The sequence below is a fragment of the Panthera pardus genome, unplaced genomic scaffold, assembly GCF_024362965.1.
Source record: "Panthera pardus isolate Hobbes unplaced genomic scaffold, ASM2436296v1 HiC_scaffold_1, whole genome shotgun sequence".
Taxonomy (NCBI): Eukaryota; Metazoa; Chordata; class Mammalia; order Carnivora; family Felidae; genus Panthera; species Panthera pardus.
Genome location: NW_026526654.1, coordinates 86,733,035 through 86,757,960, shown reverse-complemented (window position 1 = coordinate 86,757,960; position 24,926 = coordinate 86,733,035). Strand labels below are relative to the sequence as shown.

General features: G+C 44.0%; 1 protein-coding gene across 4 annotated transcripts in view; it reads right to left on the bottom strand.

Moving 5' to 3' along the window:
• The window catches only part of MIPEP (mitochondrial intermediate peptidase), a 162,744-nt gene that overhangs the window by 36,596 nt on the left and 101,222 nt on the right, over positions 1-24,926 (bottom strand). Inside the window, exon 17 of one of the 4 annotated variants that reach the window (XR_002079609.2) lies at positions 20,370-20,906. The exons of the other annotated variants lie outside the window; for them this stretch is intronic. The gene's annotated coding sequence lies outside the window, so the exon portion shown is untranslated. The remainder of the gene's footprint in view (positions 1-20,369; positions 20,907-24,926) is intronic. 4 annotated transcript variants of the gene reach the window in all.

The window sequence follows — 24,926 nt, the reverse complement described above, 5'->3', positions numbered from 1 at the left end:
AACTGGAACCAAGACAGGCTAGCTTTTTTCTTCTTCCTCTTTTTTTAAAATTTTTAAAATGTTTATTCATTTTTGAGAAAGAGAAACAGAGTGCAAGTGGGGGAGGGGCAGAGAGAGAGGGAGACACAGAATCGGAAGCAGGCTCCAGGCCCCGAGCTGTCAGCACAGAGCCCGACGCAGGGCTCGAACTCATGAACTGAGAGATCGTGACCTGAGCTGAAGTCGGATGCTTAACTGACTGAGCCACCCAGCCACCCCTAGCTTTTTTTCTTCTGAATGAAAGCTCTTTAACACTGCTTCTCCCCTTGCCTGTACCATCTCAAGAGAAAAAGTAGGTTCCTCTCCACTCTAAAGGAACCCAGGGTCAAGTAATGAGGACTGCCATGAAATATGAGGGCTTCTGTGATCAGGAGGGCACCCAGGAGAGCAAGAGGGACCCCTGTAGGAACAAGACACCATCTCTGGTGTTAATACAGCCACCAAAAGAAGAGGGATATTAAAACACCAAAACGAAAAACAGAAAACAATTGACAAAAATGGCAATAGTAATTCCATACCTATCAATAACTACTCTAAAGGCAAATGGACTGAATTCTCCAATTAAAAGACACAGAGGGGCCCCTGGGTGGCTCAGTTGGTTAAGCATCTGACTTCGGCTCAGGTCATGATCTCACGGTTCGTGACTTTGAGCCCTTCATTGGGACCTCTGCTGTCAGTACAGAGCCCACTTCAGATCCTCTTTCCCGCTCTCTCTCTCTGCCCCTCCCCTGCTTGCACTTTCTGCGTCTCTCTCAAAATAAATAAGTAAACTTAAAAAATAAAAATAAAAACACAAAAGACACAAGGTGGCTGGCTGGATTTTTTTTTTTTTTTTTTTTTAGAGAGACCCAACTATATGCTGCTAACTAAAAACTCACTTCAGCTTTAAGAACACACAAAGGCCTAACGCAAAGGGATGGGAAAAGATATTCCATGTAAACAGGAAGCACAAGAGAACAGGGATAGATAGCTACACTCACATCAGAAAAAATATACTTAAGACAAAACAGTAACAGAGACAAAGAAGGTGATTACTTAACGTCAACAGAGTCAATTCATCAAGAAGACAGAACGGTTGTAAATATACATGTACCCAACATGAAAGCACCTCAATACGTTAAGCAAATACTAACCATTCGGAAGACTAAAACACACAACCATACAATAAGAGCAGGGAACTTCAATACCTGACTTTCAATAATGGACAGATCACCCGGACAGAAATCCACAGAGAAACTTTAGACTTGAACCATACCTTAGATCAAATGGTCCTAACAGACATATATATACAGAACATTCCAGGGAAACCTAGGGGGCTCAGTCAGTTAAGTGTCCAACTTTTTGATTTTGGAACGGTCATGATCTCACGGCTGGTGAGTTCAGGCCCCACGTTGGGCTCTGTGCTGACAGCAGGGAGCCTGCTTGGGATTCTCTCTCTCTCCCCTTCTCTCTCTGCCCCTCCCCCACTCACGCTGTCTCAGTCTCCCTGAAAATACATAAACTTAAAAAAACCACTTAGAACATTCCATCCAACAACAGCAGAATGCATATTCTTCTCAAGCACACACAAAACATTCTCTAGCATCGATTGCACGATAGGCCACAAAACAAGCTGTACTAAATTTAAGAAGACTGAAATCATACCAAATATCTGTTCTGACCACAATGGCATGAAATTAGATGTTAATAACAAGAAGAAAGATTGAAAAGTCATAAAGATGTGGAAATTAAACAACACACTTCTGAACAACTACCAGGTCAAAGAAGAAACCAAAAGGAAAAATCAAAAACTCTCTTGAGACACAAGAAACTAAAACTCTACCAAATGTAAATCTATGGGATACTGCAAAAGCAGGTTGAAGATGGAGAACCTCAAAAAAGAAAGAAAAAAAATCAACCTATATTTATACCTTAAGGAGCTAGAAAAAGAGGAACAAACTAAGCCCAAAGTTAGCAGGAGGAAGGAAATAACAAAGATCGGAGTGGAAACAGATGAAATAGTGACTAAAAAGACTATAGAAAACATCAGCGAAACTAAGAGCTGTTTCTTTTTAAATAAACAAAATAGATGAACCATTATCCAGATGTACCAAGAAAGAAAGTGAAAAGATAAAAATTAGTAATATTCGAAATGAAAGAAGACATTACAACTGATACCACAGAAATATAAAGGATCATAAGAGACAACGAATTACACACCGACAAATTGGATAACCTTGAAGAAGTGGAACATAGATCAATGGAACAGAATAGAGAGCCCAGAAATAAAACCACTTGGAGAAAAGTGGCATATCCCCACTTCTCGGGATGTACCCAAAGGAAATGAAAACATCATCCTGAACAGATGTCTGTACTCCCATGTTAACTGCAGCATGATTCACAAGAGCCTAGGTATGGAAATGACCTAAGTGTCCATTAACGGATCAATAGATAAAGAAAATCTGGTAAGTATATGGAATATCTGGCCTTAAACATCAGGAAATATTTGTTCGTGACAACATGAACGAACCCAGAGGGCATTGTGCTGAGTGAAACAAGCCAGACGGAGAAAGACATACAGGATGGTATCACTTACATGTGGACTATTAAAAAAAAAAAAAGCCAAACTCATAGAAACAGAGAATAGAAGTGGTTACTCAGGGGTAGCAGACACAAGGGATTACGCTTCGTATAATAAAAGAGTACAAACTTTTATTATAGGATCGATAAGATCGGAGGATCGAGTGCATACTACGATGACTATAGTCATACTCGACTCTATAATTGAAATTTGCTAAGAGTAGATCTTAAATGTTCTCACCAAAAAAAAAAAAAAAAAGACAAAGGTAAATATGTGAGGTGATGAATGTGTTAATTAACTCGGGGGAAAGGGATCCTCTCATAATGTATACGTGTATCACATTACCATGGTTTTATACTTTAAACGTCTTATAGTTTTGTTAATTATACCTCAATAAAGAGAGAAAAAAAGAGCATACGCATATTTTGAAGGAAAAAAAAAGAAGGGATACTGCTTCTGTCTTCATTGTGGTTGTGAACAGTTCGAGAAAAGAAGTCGGTGTCTGTACAGCGAGACAAAAACCATGAAAGCAAGCACGGAAAACACGAGTGCTCCTTGTAGACAGTGGGGTTTTCTGCTCCCGCGTAAAGAAGTGATGCAGAACGGACGGCAGCTTCTCAACGTGGGAGAAAATGCAAGAGCAGGTGCATCACCCACGGATTCCACATAGGAACTCAGAGGAGTGAACGCACACAGTCGGGCCGTGTGGGCAACCGCTTGACGCTCACTTCCCTCCTCCAAGGGACCGGCTGGTCTACAGGTTTAGAACCAACACCTCCAACCCACCTTCGAGCAGGCAGACAAGATCCCCAGCCTGGGACGTCAAGGTCAAACATGGGCTTGTCTACTTCTGGCATTAAACAGACAAGCAGAACCCTGGAATCTCTTCCTCAGAGCCCTTACCTGTTAGATTTCAGGCCAATCACCCTTCCCTCCTCACTCTGCTGCTTGGCTCACCAGAGAACACAACAGGGAAGTTCCCGCTCCTGCAAGTCTTTGTCCTGGCTCTTCCGCTTGCCTCAGACACTTTCCCCAGAGATATGTGTACGGCTCAGGGCCCACACTTCTCTTCAGTTTCTGTGCAAATGATCTTTCGCTGCCCAGGGCTTTTCTGAGGTTGAAAAAGGGACATCTGTCGCTCAGTGCTGATCGTGGGCACAATCAGGAGGCTGGCAACGAAGGCCACTCCTCAGTTGTACTGCTGCCCTCCTGCCCCCGGTAGCTCTGGGCCCTCATGGCCGGAGGGGCCCGCTCGCCCCCTGGGTCCCTGCTCATCCTAACGCCCAACATGGAGGTCTTTGCTTGACCTTCCACGACACGCCCTCGCACGTGGTCGGGGCCCGGTTCCCCCCTCCCTGACGCCTCAGCCTCACCCCAGTGCCTTCTGGGGCAGTGGATCTCCGTGAGGTTGGACCCAAGGGCTCGGCCACAGGGCCACTTTACCCCCATGCCACAACCACACCTGGCCCTGTCTTCCTTCACGTCACTGGTCAGCACCTGGGAGGACTGCCACTGACACCAGGAACGGCGAAGGGGAGAACAGTTTATGGAGGTGAAAGGTGAAAACACACGTGTTTAATAACTTCAAAGTATTATCCCAGGTACAAATGAGTTTTTATTGTGCTTTTAAAGTCTTCATAGAGAAACCTGGAGAGGCTGTGTGTGTTTCCCTCCCTGAATCCCCAGAGCCCTTGGGATCTGTGCTAGCAGCTAGGGTCCGCATCACTCCTTACAGACGCCCACATTCCTCTCCTCCTCACCTAGGGCACAGCACCCAACAGTTAAGCACACAGGCTGGAAAATCACCTATCTTTTCAAGGTTCACCGAACGCTCACGGCATGCCAGGGACTGCTGTAAAGGGGAGCATTCGTGGACACGGCCCCCCTGGCCACACAGCCTACTGGAGAGACAGACACTAAATAGTGTCATGGGAATGATTACAATGTGACAAGGGCCATGTGACTCCAGGCCAGGCACCGACCAGCCGTATGGTTATCGCCAGATGCTATGACCTCCCTAAAGCCGCATCTTGAGCACGTGACCGTGATCACATCTGCCTCATGGGATTGCTGTGTGGGTTAGATGAGAGAAAGTAAGGACAAAGTCTGGTGCTGGCCTTCATGGATGACTCTGTCTGTCAGCGACGAATACAGGCCTTCGCAAGCAGGGAGAATACCATGGACCTCTTTGCATCTTGTGCCTAGCACAGTGTCCCCGAAAAATATTCACAAAAAGCCGAGAAAAAGAGTAGGGAAACTAGAATCAAGCTACTGTAATTTAGACACAATTAACATCAGTAAGTCTAAATTCTCTTTCTATAATTAACTAGTTTCAATAAACACCAAAGTGTTATGACCAAAGTCATAACAATGTCAACAGGTAAGAAATCATTTACTGATTACACACACACCCCTCTGAATTTCTGGAGTGATAAAACACAATTAAGATTGCCACCAAAAAAAAAAAAAAAAAAAGACTGTCACTAGCCTTTATTAACTCCTCATAGGATTGAACCAATGGATATAGTTCACACTGAAGAATCCAGGACCCTTATGCAGGTAACGCGCCCCAAGACCTAACACTTCATCCCCGAAATTTGTGAAGTCTTCTGTCCGCACAATATCATCTTCATTTCACTGGCGTTTACCTATCAGCCCTTACCTAAGAACTTCAAGCGATATTTACTCGGCTTCCTGGATTTGAGTACCCGTGGCTTTCCAAACGTATCTTCTAATTCACACGGCAGAAGATCCCTACAGATCACATGAGAAAGGGCATTCTATGAACTTTATGTCGCCTAAGATGCACACAGCCAGACACGTTCAATGAGGAAATGTGTCTTACTGAGGGCCATGCTCCCGGTAAGGTGAAACTGAGTTAATACAGTTGGTGAACACCTTCACCTCCAGGAACACACGGTGGCCACCTCTCGCGCCCCCTGTGCAGATACCGTGAAGGCACCCCAGCAGTTCACGAAGTGATGGCATGTTCTGAAGTGTAGCCCAGGGCCTGGGATAGTAGGTCCGCTGCAGGGTCGTGTTACCACCTGTGTTTTGTTCAGAATAACGGACAGAAATAAAACATGCGGCGGATCCGCTGACATCGCGAGGGTTGCCTGCTTTCTATCGACATGCCGTCAATCCTCTCTGATGATCTCGTCTCAGGAATTTCCAAAATTCCTGGCGTAACAGCTTTCAGCAATTTCTTACAAAAAAGGAACTGCCAGAGTCATGGCTGAAACATATGGAAAACTTGGGTAACGACAAACAGTACATATTACTGTAGTTCAAAAAAAGGGTTCGATACAAAGAATCGGGTAACCGTTAATTAAAATTTGTAGTCACTATAAAAAAGCAGCACCTCAGTATTATTGTAACTTCGTATAAAAATAGCATGAGCTAGCATTATCTTATAATGCTATAATAACAGGAGTTATGTACTGACTTTCCTCTTCTCACATCTCCCAAGGTTGAAAGTTCAAGGTGTAATCTTCAAAAGGGCCGGCCCGAAGTGACAGCTTAAGGCTGAAATGAACTGATGGCCTTCTATTTCCTTCTAAATCTACACGTTACTAAGTTAACCCTTACTCCATATAACAATAGCCAGAACACCCGTTGGAGGCAAGCTGGCCAGTTCAGTCTCCTCCTTCCCTGAAAGGACTAGAACCCATCTGGTGTGACCTTCGCAGCCCTTCCCTGCTCCAAGGCTGCATGATGCCAACACCCACTCTTCTCTTAAAAATTCAGGTAAAATTTGGGGCGCCTGGGTGGCTCAGTCGGTTGGGCGTCCGACTTCGGCTCGGGTCATGATCTTGCGGTCCGTGAGTTCGAGCCGCACGTTGGGCTCTGTGCTGACAGCTCGGAGCCTGGAGCCTGTTTCAGATTCTGTGTCTCCCTCTCTCTCTGCCCCTCCCCCATTCATGCTCTCTCTCTGTCTCAAAAATAAATAAAAACATTTAAAAAAAATTAAAAAAAAAAACAAAAACAAACATATAGATTAAAACATACAAATAAGTTGACTGTCTGATTTATTCCTATCTACCCTCTAATTCAGATGCTAAAAGACCCCAGGGCTATTGCTTAGAAATATGTAAACTGGGTTAAAACTATTAAAAATATAAATATATTGGGGCGCCCGAGTGGCTCAGTCGATTGAGCCTCCGACTTCAGCTCAGGTCATGATCTCACAGCCTGTGAGTTCGAGCCCCACGTCGGGCTGTGTGCTGACAGCTCGGAGCCTGGAGCCTGCTTCAGATTCTGTGTCTCCCTCTCTCTCTGACCCTCCCCTGTTCATGCTCTGTCTCTGTCTCAAAAATGAATAAACATTAAAAAAAATTTTTTTTTAAAAATTCAGGTAAAATTCACACACCATAAAATTCATTCTTTTGAACTGTACAGTCCAGTGATCTTCAGTATATTCAAAGCTGTGCAACTATCACCACTAATTCCAGAATATTTTTATCACCCCCAAGAGAAACCCCTTACCCATCAGCAGTCACTCTGCATTTCTCTCCTCCCCCCGAGCCCCTGACGACCACCAATCTACTTTTTTTTTTTAAGATTTTATTTTTAAGTAATCTCTACACCCAACATGGGGGTTCGAACTTAACAACCTTGAGATCAAAAGCTACTCCACCAACTGAGCCAGCCATGCGCCCCATCAACCTACTTTCTGTACCTATGGACGTGGTTATTCTGGACACTTCGTATATATGGAATCATACAATAGATAGTGTTTGTGCTTGGCTTCTTCACGTGGCATAATGTTTTCAAGAGTTATTCATGTGGGGGAGCGCCTAGGTGGCTGTCGGTTGAGCCTCCGACTCTTGACTTTGGCTCACGTCACGATCTCACGGTTCATAAGGTCGAGCCCCACGTCAGGCTCTGGAGCTGCTTGGGATTCTCTCTCTCTGTCTCTCTGCCCCTCACCTGCGCGTTCTCTGTCTCTCTCAAAATAAATAAATAAACTTTTTTTTTAAAGTTATTCATGTTGTAGCATGCGTCAGTGCTTAATTCCTTTTTATGGCCGGATATTTCACGGTATGGATATACAATTCTTGTTTATCCATTCACGCAAATGTCAACTAAAGGACACCTGGGTTGTTTCCACTTGTAACTATCATGAATAATGCTGCTGTTAATATCTGCCTACAAATTTTTGTGTGGACGTGTTTCCAGCACTACTGAGTGTATAACTAAAAGTGGCATTGCTCAGTTACATGGTAACTCTGCTTAACTCTTTCGGGAACGGCCAAACTGTTCTCCAAAGTGTCGTACCGTTTTATATTCCCACCAGAAGTGTGCAAAGTCCCAATGTCTCTACATCCTTGGTAATACTTATCATTGCCTATCTCCTTTATTATATCCATCACAGTGTGAGTAAAGGGTATCTCACTGTGGTTTTGATTTGCATTTTCCTAAGGACCGATGATGTTGGGCATTTGTTGTCTCTTGTCTTTTGGTTGATAGCCACTCTGACAGGTGTGAGGTGATATCTCATTGTGGTTTTGATTTGTGTTTCCCTGATAATTACTGATACCAAACAACTTTTCATGTACCTGTGGGCCATTTGTATGTCTTCTTTGAAAAAAGTCTATTCAGATCCTCTGCCCATCTTTTATTTATGAAAAAAAAATTTTTTTTAATGTTTATTTATTTTTGAGAGACAGAGAGAGAGACAGAGTGCGAGCTGGGAAAGGGCAGAGAGAGAGGGAGACAATCTGAAGTGGGCTCCAGGCTCTGAGCCTTCAGCACAGAGCCCGATGCAGGGCTCGAAGCCATGAACTGTGAGATCATGACCCGAGCCGAAGTCGGACACCCAACCGACTGAGCCACCCCGGCACCCCAAGATCCTCTGCCCATCTTTTAATAACATGGTCTTTCTATTGAGTTATAGGAGTTCTTTATATATGTTGGATATTAACCCCTTATCAGATATATGATTTACAAATATTTTCTCCCATTCTGTAGGTTACCTTTTCATTTTGTTGATGGTCTCCTCACGGTGCAGAAGCTTTTTAGATTAATGTAGTCTCACTTACTACTTTTTGCTTTTGTTGTTTGCGCTTTTGGTGTCAAATAAAAAAATTGTTGCCAAGACCAGTGTCAAGGAGCTTTATCCTGTTTTCTTCTAGGAGTTTTATGATTTCAGTTCCGACGTTTACGTCTTTAACCCATTTCAGGTTAATTTCTGTGAGTGCTCTAAGAGGACAGTCCAATTTAACTCTTCTGCATGTGGTTATCCAGCCTTTCCAATATCACGTATTCTTTCCTCATTATTGACTCCCTTGTCAAATATTTGTTGACCATATATGTGGAGGTTTATTTCTGGGATCAATTCTGTTCCGTTGGTCTATGTGTTTGCTGTTATGCCTGTACCATACTGTTCTGATTACTACAGCTTTTTTGGTTGCTTGTTTAGAGAAAGAGAAAGAGCGACTGTGAGCAGAGGAGAGGCAGAGGGAGAGAGAGAAACTTAAACATCGTCCATGCTCAGCACGAAGCCCGACACGGGGCTTGTTCTCACCGTGAGATCAAGACCTGAGCCAAAATCAAGAGTTGGACACTCAATCAACCAAGCCACACAGGTGCCCTGATGACTACAGCTTTGTAGTATAGTTTTAAATCAAGACATGTGATGCCTCTGGCTTTGTTCTTTCTCAGGAAGAACTTTGACTATTTGGGCCATTGGAATTTTCACAGGAATTGCATTAAATCTGTACATGGCCTTGGGTATTTATAGACATGTTAATGATATTAATTCTTCTAATCCATTAATATGGTGTATCTTTTCCTTTTTTTTTTTGTGCCTTCTTCAATTCCATTCATCAAGGTTTTGTAGTTTTCAGTATATAAATCTTTCACCTCCTTGGTTAAACTTATTCCTAGGTATTTTATTCTTTTTGATGCACTTAGAAATGGGATTATTTTATTAATTTCTTTTAGTTCACTATTAGTATATAGAAATGTAATAGATTTTTGTATATTGATTTTGTATCCTGCAACTTTACTGAAGTCATTGATCAGTCTAACTTTTTGTAGTCTAAAGACTGGTGAGGACTTCTAGTATGTTGAATAAATGTGATGGGAGTGGGGTATCTTATCTTGTTCCTGAGCTTAGAGAAAAAGTTTTTAGTTTTTCATCAAGTATGACATTAGCTGTGGGTTTGTCATACATGGCTTTTATTATGTTGAGCTACATTCCCTCTATACTCCTCTATACTCAATTTATTGAGAGTTCTTACCATCAAAGGATATTGAATTTCGTGAAATGCTTTTTCTGCATCTGTTGAAATAATCACATGATTTTTATCCTTCCTCTTGTTAATGTGATTTGTTACACTACTTGATTTGAGGATGTCAAACCATGCTTGCATCCTGGAATAAATCCCATTTGACTATGGTGTTATGATCCTTTGAATGTACTGTTGAATTCAGTTTGCTGAATTATTATTACTATTAATGTTATTTTACTGAGGACTTTTGCATCAATGTTCATCAGGCATAATGGCGTGTAATCTTCTTTCCTTGTGGTGTCCTTGTCTGGTTTTGTTGTCAGGGTAATGCTGGCCTTAAAGAGTCTAGAGTTTGGAAGTGTTCCCTCCTCTTCTGTTTCTTTGAAGAGTGAGAAGGATTGATATTCTTTATTTTTAATTGAACTAAAGTTGACATGCGATATCATATTAACCTCAGGTTTGCAATATAGGGATTCAATTACAGAATCTTCACCAAGCTACGTATAGTTCTCATCTGTCACCGTAAAAAATTGTAACATTATTGCCTATATTCCCTATGCTGTATTTTTCATCCCCTTGACTTACTTTATGACTGGAAGTTTGTATCATCTATCTCACTCATTCCTCCCGTCCCTCACCCTTCTGGAAACCACTGGCTTTGATCTCTGTATTTATGAGTCTGTTTCCTTTTGTTTGTTGGTTTGCTTGGTTGGTTGGTTGTTTTCCACAGGGGCTGTACCAACTTACGTTCCCACCAGAAGTGCACGAGAGCTCCCTCTTCTCCACATCCTCACCAACACTTGTTACTGTTTCTTTGACACTAGCCATTCTGACTGGTAGGAGGTGGTATCTTCTTGTGGGTTCGATTTGCATTTCCCTGATGATGAGCGATAGTGAGCATCTTTTCATGGGTTTGTTGGCATTCGCATGTCTTCTTTGGAACAATGTCTATTCAGGTCCTCCTCTGCCCATTTTTAATTGGATTATTTGCTTTTTTGGTGTTGAGATATACATAAATTCTTTATATATTCTGGAGATTAACTGCTTATCAGATACATCATTTGCGAATGTCTTCTCCCATTCAGCAGGTTGACTTCATTCTGTTGATGGTCTCCTTTGCGGTGCAAAAACTTTCCAACTTGATGTGGTCCCGATGGTTTATTCTTGCATTTGTTTCCCTTGCTTGAGGAAACAAATCCAGACAAATATTGCTAAGGGTGATGTCCAAGAGCTTCGGGTGTATGTTTTCCTTTAGGAGTTTTAGGTCTTACATTTAGGCCTTCGATCCATGTTCAGTTCATTTGTGTGTATAAGAAAGTGGTCCAGGGGCGCCTGGATGGCTCAGGGTTAAGCAGCCGACTCTTCATTTTAGCTCAGGTCATGATCTCTCGCTTTGTGAGATCGAGCCGCATGTAGGGTTCTGCACTGACAGCACGAAGCCTACTTGGGATTCTCTCTCTCCTGCTCTCTCTGCCCCATGAACACACTCTCTCTTTCTCTCTCAAAATAAATAAATAAACTTAAAAAAACAGTGGTCCAGTTTTTCCAACGCCATTTACTGAAGACTGTCTTTTTCCCATTGTGTATTCTTTTTTCATCATAGTTACATGGCCATATATGCTATGTGTTCTGATCCACTGATCTTTGTGTCTGTTTTCGGTACCAGTACCAACCGTTTGATCGCCATGGTTTTGTAGCTTGAAATCTGGAAGCTGATACCTCTAGCTCTGTTCTTCTTTCTCAAGACTGCTCTGGCCATCCAGGGTCTTTTGTGGTTTCGTACAAATTAAAAGGATTATTTGTTCCGGTTCTACCCCAGCCCATCTGTTGGCAACGACAGGCCTTGGTTACGGAAGGAGCACTGGCGGGCCGGGCTGGCCCCCAGCAAGGCTGGCTCAGAGCCCCGGCCACAGCTGCTGTGGGCACGCTGGCAAGAGGGGCCAGCCCCTGGTGCAGCCGGCTGAGAGGCCCGGCCGCAACGGCTGTGGGTGTGCCGGTGGGCAGGCTGGGGGGAGGGCTCCCCCTCCCCAGGGCGGAGGTCACTTTGGAGAGGCGCCAGTCCTGACTGAGGCGGTCCACCAGGTGTGGCAGGGTGGGAGGCGGGAGGGTCTGAGGCGGCTGCGGGGGCCCTCAGGGTCCTCAGTGGTGCTTCCAGATCCACACTGGCTAGGCACCAAAGCCGGCGGCAGTGGTGGCCCGACCCGGTGGCGTGAACTCTCGGTCACAGGGAGCAGCCGCAGGTGCCAGTGTGGTCGCGAGGGCCGGACGCGGACACGTGCAGCAGCAGGCGGCAGGGCAGGCAGAAGGGTCGGGGCCGGCTCTGGGCTCACGGGCAGCTGTGGGGGCCCTGGCCGCTGGCATGCTGCCCCCGGCCGGGCGGTCTCTCCCCGGGCACGTGCACCGCAGTGGAAACTGGTCACGGGGGCCACGGGCACGCAGCTGGCGGCCCTGCATGGGCGGCGACCTGCAGGTGAGCACGATCGGTGCTCAGCCTGTGAGCATGATCGGAGCACGGCCGGTGACAAAAGACAGGGCCCGGTCTAGGCCCGCGGTAGCTGCGGAGGCCTGCATGTCTCACCCCAGGCAGGTGCGCACAGCGGAGGCTGGCGACGAGTGCCGCACACAGCCGTGGAGGTCGGCGGCGAGGGTCGGGGCGGGCGTGCTGCCCTCACGTAGCCTCCGAGGCCCAGGCTGGTGGAGCTCTAGGGCTCCAGTCAGGGAGGGAAGGGAGCGGCGAGATTCGGGCGGCTGGTGTCCACAGACACGAACACCCGTGGGGCAAACGCTGGGGACATCTGCAGGGGACCCACGTCTGGGCCCTGTCTTGGCGGCAGAATATGCTGGATCTGTCTGCAGGGCAGGTCACGGTTACCCACCATCGCTCCGACCGCCTGGCTGCTGTCGGTAGCCCGTTGTCCTTCCTCGGGCCTTGCTGTTTCCACACGCCTCGGTTTTGCCAGCGTAGGTGGGGCGCACCTGACGCGTGACCCTCGTGTGGTGCCCCTCGAGGCGGAGGAAGCGGGCCGTTCACGCAGCTCTTGCTTCTCGGGTGTGGCTGGGGAGCTCCCTGCGGGCGCTGAGCGATGCCCGCAAAGCCAAGCCGTCTTCCTTCTCTTCGGAGGCGATTCTTCTCAGGGCTCTTTTGTTCCACTGCGTTGCCAAACATTCTTAAGTGGACTCCAAGCCTTTCCCAGGTCCGTTTGTGTCTGTGGGCAGCTATCTAATTGCCGAGATTTGTCTCTTACGCGGCCGGTCGGGCGAGGTCACTCCTGGAATTCTACAGCCTTGATAACTGCAGATTTTGTAGCAAGTTTGGAAACTGGGAAGGGTGAGCCCTCTGACTTTTCTTTTTCAAGATCGTTTTGGCTCTTCTGGATCCTCTGCATTTCAGTATGATTTTTTTTTTTTTTTTTTACCAGCTTTCAGTCTTGGTGCCCCCCCTCCCCCCAAAAAAAGAGGCAGTTGAGATTTCACGATTGTTTTCAGTCTGTAGATCAATTTGGGGATTACTGCCTTCTTGACGAGTCTTCCAGTGCATGAATGGGAGACGTCTTTCCATTTCTTTTGGGCTTCTTTAACTTCTTTCAATAATGTTTTACAGTTTGCAGTACACAAATGTTGAACATTTTTGCTAAGTTCATTCCTGAGTTCTTTATTCTTTTTGATGCTATTACAAATGGAATTATTTTCTTCATTTAATTTTGGACTGTCTGTTGCTAGAGTATAGAAATACAGTTGAGTTTCATTATTACTCTTCTATCCTGCAACCTTGTTGAAGCTGTTTATTCGCTCGAATAGTTTTTTATGGATTCCTTGGGATTTTCTACATACAAGCTCATGTCATTTGCAACAGAAGTAATTTTATTTCCTCCTTTCCAGCCTGAATGCCTTTCTTTTATTCCTTCTTCTTGCCTAACTGCTCTGGCCAAAACCTCTAGTATAATATTCAATAGAAGTGGTGATGGCAGCCAATACTGTCCTGTTCCTGTCTTAGGAGAAAGCTTTCAGACTTTCAGCACTGACTGTGAACTGTGGGGTTTTCCTAGATGCTTTTGTTCTGGTTGAGGATCAGCTCTGCCTTGTGATTCCTCATCTCCAGTTACCTTCGATGTACCCTCAGGTCCTGAAAATTTGTAGCTCAATAGATTTCTTGAATTTCTTCCCTGATGCAGATGCCTAACATCAATGCCTGGATTTAGACCTTTATCATCTTCTGCCTAGACTGTAAGACCTTTAAGGCAGGACCTATGTGCGTGTGTGTGTACATACACATATACACACACTGACAAAAAGAATCACATTCGTTAAACAAGATCAAGGTGCTATGAAAAAGCAGCAGCATTTACTGGCAATAAAACCATAATTGTGAAAAGCAAAAAACAAAGCTAAAACTAAACTAACAGTAGTGAAAAAGGTAGCAAGGAAAAAAAACTGCAAGGTAATCTCCCAGAATGGAACACAGAGCAAACACTGAATAGGAATAACTGAAGGAAGGAAGGAAGGGAGAAGACGGACAGAGGGGCTTCAGTTTGATACTTCAAGTAACAGTCCCAAATGAAACAACTAAAATGCTGGGTAAAAGATATTAATGAAAAGATCTGTGAATGCACTGCTGAGGCAGGAGAGAGTGAAATGTTAGCGAAACGATCAAGGAGATCATTTTTACAAATAAAAATGCATGTTTTTCAGTATCTTATCTGGTAAAATCCACGATGTTTTTTGTATTTGTTCGCATCTATTATTACCCCTGCTTGCTTCAATGTTTCTGCCCTCCAACCCATGCTCGATACTGAAACCTTCACTCTCCCCTATAGCTGATCCCTGCCTGTGCCACTACTCTGCTGACAAACTTCAAACCTCCAGGGTCTCCCCTTTCCCTCCAGGATCATGTATAAGCCTCTGTGCAGACACACAGGACTCCTTAGTGTTTGATCTTAGTTTCATTTTCAACACCCAGCCCCCAGCCCCTGCTCCCATACCTCCCATGCCTGTCGTCAGGCAACCCGAGACAAGCATATTCCCTCACCATCCTCTGTCCCCATCATACCTCCCCTGTCCCCCTCTCCCTCCCCGCTACACTGCCTTAACCTGAGGTAAAACCTGACTTGGAGTGAACTAAGCAGAGATAAAATGCCATTTCTGACACCAGGAGGCACGATTAAACACCTCTGTGTCTGTAACAGAGTTCTCACAGCATCACAATGCATCATTTTTCACACTAGCTTATTTATACATACTCTTCTTCCCCAAAGACGATGTCTGTCAAATGAATTAACCCCCGTGAGGAGAGGTGATACTGTTGGGATTAAATAGGAGCTGTAGTTTTATTTCTCAGTAATTTAGTTGCAAAATCTCTGTTTCTAAGAAAGGTTTTATGGTTGATTTGGAAAAGGAGGGTAGAAGAGGCAAAAAAGGGGGGGGGGGAGATAAATGAACGTGGTGTTTCTCAAACTGTGGGGCCCTTATCTACTAGTGGTTTGTGAAACCAACAGAGTAGGTTGTGACCAGCATTTAAAAAGTGAAAATGCAGAACAGAAAATACTGGACCACCATGCACATAGTTAGGATAACTTTTAGTCCGTGGTACTTTGCTTCACTTTTACACACACACACCCCTAAATGTACATACGTATATTTGTATCATCATCATAATACAATGCATTCCTTCCTGTGGGCTTGGTCAAAATACTTGAAAGTCAATACGTTAACGGTTCAAGGACGCAGGTAAGGAAACCAGCCCTACTCTAAGTAGAGAGAGAAGCCAAGGATACGCCAGCAGATGAGAAAGCTTAAGATGGGTGCTTTCACAGCATATGCTAGATTTTACCTGCAGGGAAGTAGTTTATGAAGAGATAAATCACCTCTGTGCCTCTCTGCATTTAGCACTTTGATGTGTTTTCTAACATTACGTATAATCAGGACGCAGGCTCTCAAATGATGTGCCAGTCTCTACCGATTCTGCTTCTATCGGTCCGGTGTTCACGGAGCTCGTGAACTCTGCTTATCATCTACACAGAACAAAAGGAGTCGTAGGCTGTAGATTAAAATTATGAACTGCTTTTAGCTAACCACTCTCAGAGAAAGAAAAGACAATAAGCTTCAGAGGTACTCATCACGAGCAAATACAGGGTGTCGAAGTAATTCACGACACGGAACAAACAGCACGGTGTCGGTACTCGTTTCTTGGATCCAACCGTGTGCACTCTGGTTATGGGGGATACCGTCCCTGGGGAAGCTGGCTGGAGGGCACATGAGAACTCTGTTTGCCACTCACGAATATGTGGAATGAATATTATGAAGTTTTAATTCAAGATAAGAGGTTATTAAACATAATTAGGATTAAAGTGCCCTGTGGATTCTTAGGATCGGTGCCAGCAGACTAATCTGAGATAACTCCACCACGGTGACTGTGCTGATTCCTCACGATGGAGACAAACCCGCTCACGGCTGAATTCTCTTATTTAGAACGAGCCAGCTCGGCAGCGTCCAGCATTACTCTACTCATTTTCAATACTGTGCTTTTCTAAACTGTGGCCATCTATTATTCTCCAAAATCTTTTTGTACATTTCTTTGTTCACTTTAATTTAATCTCAATATAGGACTGGCTGAACATTTTGGAGAATATACTAAGTTTTAAGAGGGAAAACAGGTTGCAAAAAGTGGTTGTGAAACAAATGTAAACTACCATTTGATTTATAGACCTCCACTGCTCTCGTTTAAAGGACTTAGCAGTGGGGAAGGTTGTTTAGACTGTACTTGGGCTTAAGTGGAAAAAAGTTATTGCTGAAATTGTATAAATCATCTCAAATATTGTTTGATTTTAGCTTTTAAGAGTCTGAGTTTTCCTAAGTGTGCCGAGAAAGTTTGGTTGAGTTTTCACTCTCCATAAATCAGCAAGTATTTCAAAGCCTCCCCGAGACACATAAAAACATACACGTGTGAGAAGAATGACTACACCATCAGTAAGTTAAGGATCTGAAAATAAGGCATATTAAAGCGAGCAACGAGCTGGGTCCTCGCTTCTGTCATTATTAAATATATAAAGAGGTGGAAAAGACACCAAGATAAGCTATTCTCACACGTCAATAACCACATATGGGCACGGAGAGCAGCTAGAAGGGCGCAAAGCCACCGTAGCGCTACTCAAGCAACCAGCCGCGCCTTACCTCGGGGGGCCTCCGGCTGTCTTTCGGGAACAGGGATCACCCTCAAAAGTCACCGACAAAAGAAGGTGGCCCACACACGAGATTCCCATCTATTTTCATCTGTTACCCATCCTACGTGCAAGTGATGTGATTTTCTTCCTCAAATGACATTTTTGATCATTTAAGTCCCTCCTTTTGAATAAAAAAGCCAACGAAGGAACGCAGTCGATGGTACTGTCGTAGTGTCGTATGGTGACAGGAGCTACACTTGTGATGAGGACAGGGTCACGTACAAACGCGTCGAATCACTGTGTTGTCGCACACCCGAAACTAACGTAACATTCTGTGTCAACTACATCCAAATTTAAAAAAAACGTCCCCTTTCAGTGATCACTTACTACATTCACAATACAAATAATGTTTAACATCTGTTTTGCATTTACTATGTGCCGGGCATTGGGCTAAGTGCTTTTGACAAATATTCTCTCACTCTTACGATAACCATAGTGGGTTCGATATCACCATCTTACAGATGAAGATCTGATGCTTAACACTGGCTCTAGGCCATCTGATCCCGAAGCCTCGCACCCACCTTATTCCTGCACCGTCTCCCAGGCAGAGTCAACCTGGCCCTCCACGGGGGAGACGCCTTCACTCAGACTCCTTCCCCTACACAGAACCTCAGCTGCGGACCTCCTACTTCCTCACGGAACCTTCTCACTCCTACCTTTGTAATCTGAAGATGTGACTATCCTGGCGTATTCTTTTCTCTGACCCTCACACGCTCTGGCCTCTTTCAAATCACAGGTGAAACCTAAAACGTTTCGTTAAAACCATAAACCAAACAAGTATGCTCAACTTCCCTATTATTATTCAGCATTATTTTGAAAGTTCAGCCACCGCACCAGTCAAGGACACACGGACGCATAAAAATTGGAAAGGGGCGGCAAAAATATTACTTACATGTGCTGTGGGATATGTATCTATATAAATATGTATCTATATGTATATCTGTCTATGTCTATATAGATGTAGATAAATAGATAAACATATATAGAAACATATCTGGAAAATCCCTAAAACCTGGTAAATAAGTATTGAAAACAGTCAGTTGTTCATCAAGACTGTCAGCCACAAAAGTAAAAAACGAAAATAAATAACTTCTATGTACCAATGGAGACTAGCTGGAAAAAGGTGCTGGGGGATATATAATATCCATTCACAACAGAAAAAAAATCTTAAAACAGGAATTCATGTAATAAGATACAGGAGGGACTTCCAGTAAGAATGTTAGAAATGTGCAACACGGTGACGGGAATAGGTAGATGACGTAAATAGAGGAACAAAGGCATCTCTATTAATAAACAACCAACAACAAACACCCAAACTTCCACAAATGATTATCCAGTCTGGGCAAGAACCCCTGAAATGGAAAGCCTAGAAACAAACCTTGTCGTGCAGGAAAACTTCGCATCTCACAGAGGGCATCTTTTCAAGTCAGTAGGGAAAAACGGGTTATTCAAAAACCAACTAGAGAAACGAAAGCCGGTTCCAATCTCATCCCTTAACACTGCCACAAACTTAAACAGTCAAAGATTGAAACATGAAAAATAAAACCACAAGAGTACGAGAAGAAAACGTGGACAGAAAGTTGAATGCAGTTAGGCCAGAAAGCTCTCTTGAAGGCTGACAAAAAACTGAAAGAAAAGTCTAAAAGATTTAACTCAAAACAACATTTATTGCCATCAAGCTAAGTAACAAACATAAAACCTTCTAAGTGTTAAAAAAAATCATAAAAGAAGCTGAAAGATAAATAACAAAATGGGAGGACAAAATTGTGACAAAAAGACTAAAAGGCTGACGACCCTATGAAAACGAGTAACAAAAAGATGAACGTAAAGATGGGAAAATGACAAAAATAGACAAAATTCAATTCCTACTGGATGGTAAGACACCACAGGGGAAGCTGTTGGTTTCACCGGCAGTAAAAGAATTGCAAGCAGAAATAAATTAAAGTATGTGTGGTCTATCAGATTGGCAAAAACTAAAATCAAATCCATAACTGGGGTCATCAAGGAAAAGCCATCTGGATTTTAACTTTGCGACGTGTACCAGAACATAAACTCTACACGTATCTTCTGGCTATGCAATTTCACCCTTAGGGATTTATTTTAAGGCTACAATAGTCAAATGGACAAGACATACGCATCCATAGTTAACTGTAGTTCTTCTACAATATCGAAAACTGGGTTCGGAACCTTGAACAAGAGCTAGGGATAGGAGTTAGGGTTCTGGGGCACAGTCTCAGAGCAAGAAGAGAAAGGGTGAATACCAGACGGAGCCTGGGAAAATACAAGGGGCAGGCGCGGGGGAGGCCTCAGTTTGGCACGTAGATAGGAGTCCAGCCTACCGTCTGCTCTGCACGTAGGATCAACACATTGTGCCTGGCACGCAGCAAGAAAGGCCCGTGGAAGAAGACGAACAAGAATGAGCCAAGACTAAACTACATTTTATCGAGGATTGAATTTAATCCTAGTAAAGACACCTGGGACTTCAAGGTGATCTGGGAAAGTAAGAGAATCACATTACGGACTCGGTTGCAAAGAAATCCATTCATTTTCATTTATTAACGTCCGTGTAACTTTTGTCCAGGTGAAGAACACACTTTCTCTTTTACGTTCTCTGCCATGGTACTTTCGCACAGTACCCTGCAGTGAAAAACTGCTCGGTGCTGTGAAGATGCTGGGCATCACCTCGAAAGTCATCCCTTTTAGAAGGTACCTTTTCCGGGACAAGAGAGTCTGCATTCCCAACCTCCAAGATCTCTCGAAGAAGGGAGGGAAAGTATTCAGGCTCAGGTGTGGTGAATTTTATATCCAGAACTCAAGCCATGGGGAGAAGGAGCTTCTCTTCTGAACCTAATCCAGGCTCGGCCCTGCTCCTTCCTCTCAGCTGGGCTCTGAGGAAAGGAAGGGCCATATGGTCACTGACATTTCAATGGCGTTTAGTCTTCAATGGCACAGAAAGAACCGAATGAACGCCTGTGTCACTGGAAGCCAACTGAAGCTATGTGTGTCTGTGTGTGTGCGTGTCTGCCCTTCCAACTTTACAAGGAGTCTGTGCTCCTTAAAGAAAAATCGGAAGGAAAAATACAAAAAGGAAATTGACACTCACCCGTAATCCGTGACTGTGATAAACAGTTGTTAATGTGAAAGCTCCCTTCGGTTTTCAAAAGACAAAAATCACACTATCTATGATTTTATTAGATGCTTTTCACTAACCTGGTATTAAGAATTCTTTGTGAACGTTAACGGCTGTATATTACTTCATCGTGTGGCCTCTACGAGTCAGGATATACTAAGTGACGATGGCAGTAACATGAATCCTACCGTCTCAGTGGCTTCCAACAGCAAAGATCTGTTCCTTGAGCAGACGACACATCTCTCTCGGGTGAGCGGACTCCTCTCACGTCAGCAGCACTTAGGCACCCAGGCTTTCTGAGTCTCCACCACCCGGAAGGTCATTGGTTGCTGGGCCAACAGGGAGGAAATGTGGACAAGTGCGCAGTGGCTCTTAACTGCTGCAGCCCAGCAATGAGCCCCATCACTTCCGCTCGATTTCTTTGGCCAGATCAAGTCACGTGGCCACAACTAATTGCACAGAGCAAAGATGTGCAATTCTACCACATGTCAGAGATAGCACAGTGCTAAGTGGGCAGGCCTAATGACAAGCACAGGGTACGATACGGCTTGCTTAACCTTTCCTCCAATGTTGGACTCCAATTTCTTGTAGATGTGCTAATTATCAGGTGTCCAGCTTTATTGGGTTTTCTATGTATATCTTCAGAATAAATTCCTCAGGGCTACATTAGTGGCTTTTGTAGACTTCCATGTTCTTGATCCCTCCTGCCAAACCCATTCCTCCTCCTAGAAACAAAAATAAAAATATCTACATCGGTGTATCAATACAATCACTAGTGTTGTCTCTTAATAGAATGTGGAGTCATATGATAAGTGAACGTGTCATTTTGCTGTTATTTCCATTTGCATACTTTTGCGCACCAAGAAAGTCAAACAATTTTTTTGTAGATCTATACTAACTATTTGCATTGTCTTCTTTTGTGACTGACTTCTATGCCTATTTTCCTTTGGGGGGAGTGTTGGGATTTTGTTGTGGTTGTTGTTCTGCCCGTTTTTTATTTGTATTTGTATGCGCTCTTTATGCAGCAACAATATAAACCATTTGTCATTAAGTGTTGCAATTTTTGAAAACCAGTATGCTTGTCTGTGAATTTTATTCATATTTCCTGAGAGAAATTAAAATTTTTGTGGTCAAATCCATTCATCTGTATTTTCATTTGTAATTTCTTCCATCTCTTTTTAACCTACTATCCTTCTCTAAACGAAAGAGAAGATAAGAGGAGCTAAAAGGAGGCAGATAAGGGCTTATTTTTTTCTATTTAAGTGTTGGCTCCATCTGGTATTTATTTCACGACAGTAAATACGCATAAAGCGACGCAACACGTACACTACTCTTGCTTGGAACATCTTGGGTAAATTACTTAATCTTCCCTCTTCTGTCCCTATAACACAACTCCACAGTTTGGAAAGCTTCTTAGCTTCAGTACCAAAGTGAATGGGCGTCCTGGCCCCGCCCCCACGCAGAGTCCCAGGAACAAATAAACAAACAGAAACGCTGCCCGTCCGTTTGCAAACTAATGTGAACCCGTGTCACATTTCCTACTCCCCGTTCATCAACTCCCAGGCTCTTCAGTGCGACTGGTTTTGAGCTTACCCCATCCAACCGCCATACGTTCCAAATGAGACCACTGGTTTCCAGGACAGTGCGCTCTTACATTTCCCTCCTAACTCATTGGTTTCTCTCTTTCTGTGTTGGTCCTTCCTCATTTTCCAGCCCTTTAAATGATGGCCCAGGGCTCATCACTCCTAAGGGTGATCTCACCCAGTCCGTTGGCTTTGATATAATCTATGTGTGGATAACTGCAAATCCCTATCTCCAGCACAGACTGCTCCTCTGAACTTTGGACTTGTATATCCACCAGCCTACGTGACAACTTCTCGTTTGACTAGTGGCATCTCATACTTAGTATTCCTAAAACCGGTTTCCTGACTGCCCCAAGGACCTAGCCTTCCCACAGTCTCCTCTCCACGTTAAAGGTAACGCTTTCCTTTTGGCCACTTGGGCCAAAACCCTCGCAATCACTCTTGACTCTTCTCCCGCTCTTATACTCCAAATTCTATCTGACCTCTACCTGAAACCTTCGGATGGCTTCCTACTCATCCACATCCGAGCCAAAATGCTTACACAAAGAGGACATTCAAGCGGCCCATAAACATAAGAAGAAGTGCCCGGAGTTCTTAGTCATGAGAAAAGAACACATTAAAACCACAATGTGATATGGCTCCGTACTCCCAAAGTGGCTAAAATTAAAAGGACTGACAATATCAAGTATTGGACAGGACGTGGAACAAACGGTGCATCCGAACATTGCCTGTTGGTGTGCAAACCCCGCAGAATTATTTTGAAAAACTGTCTGGCGGGAGCTGCAGTAAAGCTAAAGTATCCCCCAAATTACTCCCAGCTACATACTCAACAGACATGAATGCTTGCGTCTATCAAAAGATATATACGTGAATATTCGCAGGAACTTTATTCACAATAACCCCAGAAGGGAAGTAACTCAAATGTCAGTCAATAGTGGAACACATTAGTACGTTGCGGCATATTAAAAATGGAATACTTCAAAGCGATGGAAAAGAATAGGTCACTAAACCACGCAACAAGATGCACGGATCTCGCAGGCACGATGCCGTATAGAAGACGCTACACTCAAAAGAGTACCTAACACACGGTGGTACTTAGCTCAGGTTCGAAACAGGCAAAGCTGGTGGTTACCTTGTGGGGAAGGTATGTTGAAGGAATACTGACTGGCAGGTTGCAGGGGCCTCCTAGAAGCAGGTGCTGAAAACGGTGTATATCTTGACCCGGGTAGCAATGAGACAGGTATACACCGATGTAAGATTTCCTGGAGCTGTGCACTAAGATTTGTGTATCTCATGTAAGTTCCGCCTCAATAAGACGGTAACAAAACAAAACACCTTCTATTAACATTTGTCGGGCACTACCATGCACAGGTGACCTGAAGGAATCATGAACGGATCAGAAATGGGCCCTGCTGCTATGTGAACGTCACTCCCCTCGGGAAGACAGAAAGTAATCAAATGACCTCGAGAAATCAGGAACCGGGATGACCGACACGCAGGGAAAGAACTGGGTTCTGTGAGGGTGGGCGACAGAGGAACCGGCGAGCTCGGGGGGAGTGACATTCCCAGCAGAGCAGAGTGAGAAGACAGGAGAACGTGCTCCAGGCAGAGGGAAGTGAGTGCCAAGAACCCGAAGCCAAAGAGGGGCTGTGTTCAGCTGGACAAGGCTGGGCTGACCAGGCCCCACAGGAACCCGTGGGCGGCAAAGGTCTTCGGCCTCTGGCTCAAGAGCAGCGAAAGGCACTGAGGGGTTTTAAGGGAAGGGGTGTTATAAGCGAATGCGCGTTTAGAAAAGATCTCCCAGATAGCTGTGTGGATTTGAGAGAGGGAAAGTCGGTAAGGGGACACTCGTTAAGAGAACTGTAACTGCCCAGGCTAGCGTCCACCCATCTGGGAGACAGGGCAGGAGGCGCGGTGAGGGAAGGTCGTCACTGAGACTGCGGATTCGATGTATCTTTATATCTCACAGAAGCAATTTCCACTCCAGGTCAGTATGTGAGAGACAACAGGAACACCAGGGACCCCTATGGACAGAGGCGGAGGGCCAGGGGGACGGGAGCCCAGGAGGGACGTTACACATGGACCCTTTCACGTTTTTACATCTTACGGTTTTCAGGCATGTGCATATACTCCTTCCTACTCAAAATATAATTAAAACGTAAAATTAATATCACTCAAGGGGAGCCTTCCTTACCTTACTAATGTTGCCCTTGGCTTCTCTGTTGGTCACAAGGCACAGAGGTAAAAAGGCATTGTAGCAAGCCCCTCTGGGTACTGTCATTCCATGAATAGTAGTGAGGTCCCCACGTCCTGCTCACAGCTCATGTTTGCCATGGATGAGAACATAATTTACTTAGAGAATCACCAGAGAAGCCACTTCCTGAAATGTAAACTGCCTAAAATCTAAAAGACACATGTGCATCATTTAAAATATACAGTTTACTTGGTATAGGAAAAACTCCTAATATCCTGGATTTTCATTTCATTATATCTAACCCATGTAAATTTGCAGGGGGTCAAAAAAAACAAAAAAAGTATAGCTCTATTCGTGAAAACCAAGACAGAAATGAAAGCCGGTGACTTGGCCCAAAGAGCTCTATTATAAAAACAACCCGGGTAGTCCTATAATTTCCCCGTGTTTTAAATCAGTGAAATCTAGAGTTGCAGCTGTCCCACAGACTGAAACCATATAAATTTTTAGAAAATGAGTCAATCATGAGATTAAAGTTTCAATTTATAACACTTCTGTGTTTTAGTTACAAAGTCGTAAATAAATCCAGCATGACACAGAAGGTAAATATTTTCTCAGTTGTTTATGCAGCCAAAGAGGAAAGGAATTTAACATGCAATTAACTACTTAGGTTTTTTTTAGATACGCACCACATGGTCTTTGTATTCCAGATAAGCAAAAAATAAATATTGTTTTGTTTAATCTAACATTTGCTTAGCAACAACAAATACTCCAAACTAGTGTGATACCTGGCTGATACCTTCACTTTCTGGAACTGTTTTTCCACTTGCAAAAGAGGTAGCGCGTAAGAAAAGGGAGGAAATGGAACTGCTTCCCCAGGAAGAAGAAGAAAAAAAAACTAAATAGGAGGAATGAAGATTTTTATTAAATAAATGAGGTTGAAGTCTCTGGAGACAGAATGATGAACTTTC